General features: G+C 49.6%; 1 long non-coding RNA gene across 1 annotated transcript; it reads right to left on the bottom strand.

The window, feature by feature from the left end:
• Positions 1–507: 507 nt before the first annotated feature.
• LOC112912689 (uncharacterized) lies at positions 508–5,853 on the bottom strand. The gene is made up of 3 exons (XR_011999609.1): positions 5,728–5,853; positions 3,701–3,859; positions 508–1,095 (listed from the first exon to the last, which is right to left on the bottom strand). It is a non-coding gene; the product is annotated as an uncharacterized lncRNA (long non-coding RNA).
• Positions 5,854–7,968: the final 2,115 nt, after the last annotated feature.

Raw genomic sequence — 7,968 nt, 5'->3', positions numbered from 1 at the left:
CATGCTAAAAAAATGTTTTATGAAGAGTTGCTGATAGAGGATAGTTTTAATGAGTGCTTTTACCTGAGCTTTAAAATAAAAAGCTGGAATTTTTTTCCAACTTTGTTGATGTTTTACTGCTCTGTGAAATCCAAGTGAAGGCCCAGAAGTAGCGATATCAGTGGCCCAAGTGGGACAGTTTAGTCAAACAGGGTTGTTGGCTATGTGCAGGACATTCCTCCAATGGCCCCTTTTCTGTCTTTGCATTGTCCTTATGCACGTTTTACTCCGCATTAGCACCTTCAGATCCCAAAGAGAGATGCCTTTATTTTCTTAAACATCTAGATTTTAGCCCATTCTCTGAAAGCACCCCCAGATCATTGGCACCTGGCACCATCTCTTGACCCCAGCCAGCACTACTTTCTCCACCTCAATATACAAGACCTTTAGCCCCAAACATTATCTTCTTCGGAATCTTCTTTTACTCTGAAAATAGTTGGCTTTGGAGGAATAACCAGGATCCTGATACTGTTTTAAACCAAAAATTGTAGATTTTATTACCCATCTCATTATCCATTGTATTCATTGTACGTATCCACTCAATTATTATACCCATTAGTTGAGTATGTCTCCACTTCTCTGGGTAGCTTATGAACACCTCAAGAACAATAATTGTGGTTTATTTTCCTTCTTCTAGTGCCTGCCACACTCCAACTAGATTAGGTACTGGAATATATCTAGAATTAAAAATGAACAAATCAACGCATTCTTTGCACAGGAATGCTTTAATAATTATCCAAATATAACAACTTCTTCATTGTGGTCCTCTTGCTTTGCAAATGAGAGTCAGAACCAGAGGCCTGTCCCCACACAGGTACAAGGAGGAAGCCCGAGAAAACCATTTATTCCTGGGGGCTATGGACAGGTTTATTCGTAAATGGGAAGGAAAGAAAATAACGTGAAGCAGAGGCAAGAGGAAGGAGAAATGAATTCCTGAGTGAGAAGAGGAGCTCTGGAATGACTCTACGGCAGCCCTGTGTCCTGTCTCATCCCAAGAAACATCCTGTCATCCAGTAGGAGAGTGGCCGGCCTGCACAGTGCAACCTCCATGCTACCCTGTGGAGAGAAAACAGATTGGTTCTTGTTTTTACTACTCAGTAACCTCCTTCTGCAGCTACATGACCCAGATCTTAGAGCAGTGCTCAGAATCCCCTTCATTCGTAGCTCTCTGCTTTGTCCCCCCTGGCCCTCTGATTCGTCCTTTAAATTTCCCCTATCTGTGGTCTTTGTCCTCTACTTCCCCCACCCGATACGCTTCCACATTTTCAAAACCTTCTCTTCCTCTGAAGTAGGAGAGCACCATTGTAGAAGGCTGAGAGTTTCTAAATAAATTAAAAGGTAAATAAAAAATAATCAATCTCAGGTGCAACCAGTGACTCTCCCTCCAGAACAGGTCAGCCCGAATAGCCATCAGTGTCCCTTCTGCGTGGTGTTTCTAGAGTAAGCAAGGACCTTAACTCCCTCCATCCTCACAGATGCCTGGAGGCCAGTTGTAGTCAACTGGCCAGTTGTATATACAGCCAGTTGTATTCTGTGTATTCCCGGTTTGAAGCTCAGAAAAGTAAAGTAAACATCCTAATGTCCACCATCGTGGACAAATGCTGACAGGAATATTTACATTTACAGAAAATGTTGCTGCCGATTAGCGAGAGGGGACCCTGTGGCAACCATGACAGTATAGCTCAATTGCTCCCAGGCCTCCAGCTGATGGAACCAAGCAGGGATCTGCATCCAAACTGAACCAATCAGGTTCTTTACCCCAGGCACTTGGACAAGGACTAAGCCTAGGCAGTCTCTGTTGCTGCTCAGGACATTAGCCCATCCACTTGGGGCAGCCAGAGTGTGTGCTGGGGAATGTGGAGCAGAGAATGCTGCTCTCTACCAAGAAAGTAGTGAAGCAAATGCACCAGGAGGCAGAAACTTGCCAGGAAAAGCTGGCTGACACTTTCCAGCTCTGCTTCCACTACCTTCCTGAGGTCTAGCCGCACCTGTGTAAGCTCAGTGAGACACCTTGTGCCCTCAGGAAACAGCTCCCTTAACTCACTTGAGTTACTTTGTTACTGCATCCAAAAGAGTTTTATTTATTTGTTTATTTTTTAAAGATCTATTTTTTTAAGATTTTATTTGTTTTTGTGAGACACACAGAGAGAGACAGAGACATGGTCAGAGGGAGAAGCAGGCTCCCTGATGTGGGATTTGATCCCAGGTCGTGGGGATCACCACCTGAGCTGAAGGCAGATGATCAACCACTGATCCACCCAGGCGCCCAAATATTTATTTGTTTATTTATTTATTTTGAGAGAGAGAGAGAGAATGACACAGCCCTAACGGGTGAGGGTCGGAGGGAGAGGGGAAATCCCAAGCACACTCTGTGCTGAGTGTGGAGCCTGACTCGGGACTTGGTCCATGACTGTGAGATCATGACCTGAGTGGAAATCAAGAGTTGGACGCTCAACTGACTGAGCCACCCAGACACCCCCTTCGAAAATAATTTTAGTACATCAGAAAAAGACCGAGGTCCTGGGTATTGTAAGTCAGAGTTCCAAGCCCTGCCACTCTCCCACAATTTTCAAAGCTATAAAAGGGTCTAGTCCTTGCCTACTGTGCCTTTCTCTGTCACTACAAACTTCCCAGGGCTCTGGCTGCTACCTTAGTCCCACAGTGTCCTCCCCACCAGTTCTTCATACCCCCTGCACCAGACACAATCTTTTTTGCACAGCTGATGGCTGAGAGAAGATTGGGGCTCAGTATGTCTGGAAGGAAGAGAGAGAGAGAGAGAGAGAGAGAGAGAGAGAGAGAGCACCTGTGAGAACAGAGGACTAAGAGTGAGGCAGACAAGGCTTGCTCCTGCGCTGGCATGTACCCCCCAGGGGCTGAGTATTTCCAGATTAGGCAAAGCCTCCCTCCCAGAGGCCTATTTAGACATCCCCACAATCGCGACAGGGAGTGGCCGGGGGTGGGGCCAGGAGGGACAGGACAACTGTTTACCCCCATACTTCCTAGTCAGAGCAGATGGTAGTTCATGCCAAGATTGAGGGTTTATAGGGAAAGGAGATGTCAAAACAGGCAGCATAGAGACCAGGGTAAATCTTGCCTGATCAGGGAGGCTCTTCAGATGAAGAGTCTCGGGATATGAATCAGAGTATGAAAGAGGACAGAAGGTCCATGTCATGGACCTATGGAGCCTCCTGGAGAGGCTCTCAGGTGGACAGTTTGCACTTGGCCTTTAATCAGACATTGGCCAAAGTTATTACTTGATGGTGAGAGTGGAGCCTTCAGGGCCACCAGCCTGGTATTCGGCACTGGTTCTATGAGCCTCAGTTTGCTCATCTGTAAAGTGGGCATCATAATAGTTTCCATCACATGACACGCTGGGTGAGATGGGCTCTGCAGGTTAAGTGCTTAGTATATGACACACTCTCAAGAAATGTTGGCTGCTGCTGTTGCTCCTGCTCTGCTATTAACTATGCAGAGCTTTTCTAGATCCTGTACACCAAAGAATCTGTTAAGTGGATGGGCACTACAGCCACTTGTCAAGTCCTCTGCTCAGCAAAAACATTTCTGGACTCCATGGGCAGTCCCTCTGGGGACACTCCCAGACGTTGAATAGGAAGAGAAGTCCTGTGAGTAGAGCTTTTCCACCCTGAGACCCTGGCCAGACCTTGACAGTCCTCGTGGCAAATGTTTTCTGAGTGACTCTGGTAATCCTTGCAGCAGAAATGCCTGTAGATCTGGAAGATGCCGTAGTCGAAGCTGCCGTCTGCGTTTTCATTTCCCTTCGATATGTTGAATCTGCTTTCCACAAAAGCCAGACATAGCCCTTCAAATAGGGAGAAGAGGGTTTTAGGTTTTTAGGTTTTTAGAAGAGGGTTTTTTTTTTTTTTTTAGGGTTTTTGAGCTGAAGGAGGAGGGAGATGGAGGAGAGAGGGAGATCAGGAAGCAGAAGAAAGGCAAGAGGATAGACACCTTTACAGAGAGATACTGAAGGTAGACAGGCATTCAATTTTCAAAGAAGTGAGACTATAAATGGCAAGTAAAGACGATGGGTCCTCTTTGGGGCCCTTTACAGTTACTGTCAGGCAATCCCTTGGGGCCTGGTCACCAGAACTTAGAGGGGATGTGTATCCAAAAAGCCCAGGAAATTATAAATTATAAATGCAAAGAAATGGGCCTGGGTGCCTCAAGAATGTCTAGCTACTCTGGGGGAACTTGGCTCTCTCAGTTCAAGGGCAATCAAAATGGTCAAAACTCAACGATCCAGCACCTACAAAAAGAGGAAGCAATTCAAAAGCCTCCAAAGCCACCTAGCCATCAGCTTCCCCAGGATCCACTCACCTACATCTTCACAACATGTAACATCACGTCTAGTACTGTGTTCCCTGTGTTCAGTACTGGGACTAACTTGCAATCAGCTCTGGCTGGGAGGAGCCCCGGGGGAGGGTCGTCTCAAAATGCCAGGAAAACCTCCATGGGCATGGGTCTGTGACCACAGCCAACCCCACATAGTGCAACCCCCTGAGTTCCTACAGATTACAGTCCAAAGGAAGTGATAAGCTTCCACTGTCCCAGGCTGAATGAGTAGCCATCCCTCACCTTCCAGGTATTTGGATGATAAGGTACCATTGCAGCAGCCAACACAAGTAACATAATATGAATGCTAGAAACACAATCCTTGAGGACAGGTGCAGGAGACCAGACATTCAGGAAAACCTCTTGACCCACGGGACATAGATCTCTACTCCTCCACACTTACTTACCATCTGAGGCCCTGTACCAATCGAGCTACTCAGTAACTACCCGGCTCTGAAAAAGCACCTGGATTGGCTGTTGGGGGGCAGCAGGTGGGGCTGGCAAGAGACTGCACTAAGTGTTCAGATCACATGGGGACCGCATTAAGGGAAGAATGGGCACAGAGCTGAGAGGAAGAGATGGGGGCATGGAGACCTCATTTTAAGAAGATTGGGTTTTGGTGGTTGGAACTGGGGCTGCAAGAGTCAGGGACAGTTTAGCAAAGATGAAGTGTTCTCAGGATGGCTGCAGGTGGAAAGAAAGTATGTGGTGGGCTGGGAAGTGAGGGGTTGAGTCCGTGTGGACAAGAAGATGCATGGAAGACTTGGGATAGGGCTGAGATCAGAGCTATCAAGAAGGGGTGAGCTCAGCAGGGCATCCGCTTGGATGGCAGGCATTGAATAAGGGGGGGTGGAGGTGGGGTGTTAGGGCTGAGCAGACCTTGGGGGACTGGGATAAGAAAGCTGAGTCAGAAAAGGGGAAAGCCAAGGCGGTGGGGCTCAGAGGAGGTTGGCGTGGAGCACCGGGATTGCCACAGGGGCTGAGGGGTGAGGACGTGATGCTTCAGAGGGCGGAGGAGGATGTGTCTGCGCTCGGGGTTGGAACTGGACTACCAGGGCTCAAGGGTGTGGCTGCAGCAGCAACACCAGAGGTGAGGGGTGGGGGTACGTGCTGGGCGCGGGTCCCCGTCGGGAGAAGATGGAGGGGGCGGTCAGCAGGGGCTGTGCGGGCTGAAGGCTCGGCTCCGAGGGGGCAGGGTGCGGGGCTGGAACGGGGAAGGCAAAGGGTCCTGAAGCAGGACGGCGCAAAGGAACCAGGGGGCTGGGACCACGGACCGCGCCCGCCGCCCGTTCGCATCTCGACCCCGCCGCCCCTCCCCCCCCCCGACCCCGGGGTCACCAGAGGGAGCGGGGAGGGGGCGGGGGTCGCTCCTGGCCGCTGCAGCCTCTGCGCCTCTGACCCGACGCGCCGGCCTCTCCGCCCCCGACACCCGGAAACTGTGCTCGCGGCGCCTGACGCCATCCCGGCGGTTGGGCGCTCGGCCCCGCCCCCGGCCCGCGGAGCCAATGGCGGGGCGGGAGGAGCCGCGGGGCGGGGCCAACGTTCCTGAAGCCCGTGAAGCCTGGAGCAAAGGCTAACAGAGTTTTGAGCAGCTCCTGAGCCCTGCCCTAGTAAGACCCCAGTGTCCCCTAAAGTGCCTGCCCCTGAAACTCAAGGCTGTCTAAAGAATTTGCTGCTTATTGCAGCCACCACCTGAAGATAGGGCCCCCGTGTCCCAGCTTCTGTGAGAGAGAAGGAGTCTAGCCTTGGTGAGTGCCAGTTAGCAAATCCAGATGGTTCCATCTGGGCTAACCCCCTTCCTGCCCCTTCCTGCCTTCTGTAATCTTTCACTTCTGACTATGGAGCCCCAACTCATTCCCTTCCCTAGTCCCTCAATCTCCCTGTGCAATACTCAGTCACCTCTGCACTTGCCCCAGTTGAGTTCCGTTCACGATGAACCCTTTTCCCTGTGCCACAGCAATATTCTATTACTATGGAAATCTGTCTGGACCACTTTAAGGAGTACCTGGTTTGGTTTGTTTTTGACAGGGGAGATGTTCAGGATCAGCTTTTAAAATTAATTTGCTCATTTTTCAGGATCAGCCTTTGAAATAATCATCCCAAGGATGTTTAAGTTTAGAGGTCCAAAGGCCACATTTTTTAAAAAAGATTTTATTTATTCATGAGACACACACAGAGAGAGGCAGAGACACAGGCAGAGGGAGAAGCTGGCTTCATGCAGGGAGCCTGATGCGGGACTCGATCCCAGGACTCCAGGATCATGCCCTGGGCCCAAGGCAGGCGCTCAACCACTGAGCCACCCAGGGATCCCCACGAGGCTACATTTTTAGAAACTGTTTCCCTATGGGCACCGTTTCCTCTGGCAGCCCTTTTGAATGGAGGCTATGTTTTCTCAGATACCTCATTGCCATTAGTCCATCCAACTTTCATTCCAGTGAGAACATTCTGGAGGCCAAGCTAAGAATCAACTCCAAGTGCTTCTCCAGTCACCTCTGGGGATGACTGCATGTGATTGGCATCCAGTATCTGGTACCTTAACCTACTGCCCAGCTAGAATGACACCTTTTGTGTTTCTGACTTAGCCAGCTCTCCACCATGTTACTACTCCATGGAGACAACACCTTCCTTTAGAAAGACTTGAACACCCACCCATTTGTCAGATAGTATTGGTTGGCTCTTGCTACCCACTTCTATCCCTTTCTCTGCAGGTGCTAGAAGCCCACAAACCACATTTCACAGATTCCCTTGACAGCAGAGTTCTGCCAATAAAACGTACCTGTGTGAAATCTAGGAGGTGAAAAGGAGGTGAAAACCATTCTTTCCTCCTCTGCAGTAGCAGATGGGCAGGCTACATGTTGGGGGGCTCCTTGTTGCCAGTTACAGGCTTGGGACCATGGAGGGCTGCAGTGACTTCAGCAGTGGGTTCCCGAAGTGTACTGACTTTTGAGTGGCAGGAACAGCTTTGAATGTATGGAAAGCAGCTGTGGTAGAGTAACCTGACATTCAGCACTGCTAGCCCCACAGTGGTGAGCAGCCATTCCTTGAAAGACATTATGACCGGAGCTGATACCAAGGGATGGATGCTTAACCATCTGAGCCACCCAGGCATCCCAGAAGTGGAGGGAGTTGTGCTTCTTCCACAGATTGCGCTTCATTATCCCTGTGCTTCATTATCTGTGTTGGTTGAGGAAGGCAGTAGTAGGTTTGGTGGTGGGTGGCGTTGGGAGAGAGCCTGGTAGCACACATCGGACCCTCAGTGGAGTCAGGAGAGGCTAGTGGGGTGGTCCATGAGAATGGGTAAGTGGCACCACCAATATATTTTCTGAAATAAAGGAGTGAGGAGGGCAGTCTTGGGTAATTACCACCCTCACACATTTTTCTTTACCCTAGCCCTCCAGCCCCTCCGTGCTAGCTATCCAAGTGTTGGGATTTTTTTTTTTTTAAAGAAAAGAAACAAAATACCCCAATGTGAATTATCTATAGCTTGTTCGAATGAAGAACCCCCTATGCCAAGACGGGGCACATATTTTGTGCATGAGTTTGAGCGTTTGGGAAGAAAAAGAGGCCTTAGCCCTACTG

Source organism: Vulpes vulpes, chromosome 2 (assembly GCF_048418805.1).
Source record: "Vulpes vulpes isolate BD-2025 chromosome 2, VulVul3, whole genome shotgun sequence".
NCBI classification, from domain to species: domain Eukaryota; kingdom Metazoa; phylum Chordata; class Mammalia; order Carnivora; family Canidae; genus Vulpes; species Vulpes vulpes.
This window is presented reverse-complemented; position numbering and strand designations above follow the sequence as displayed.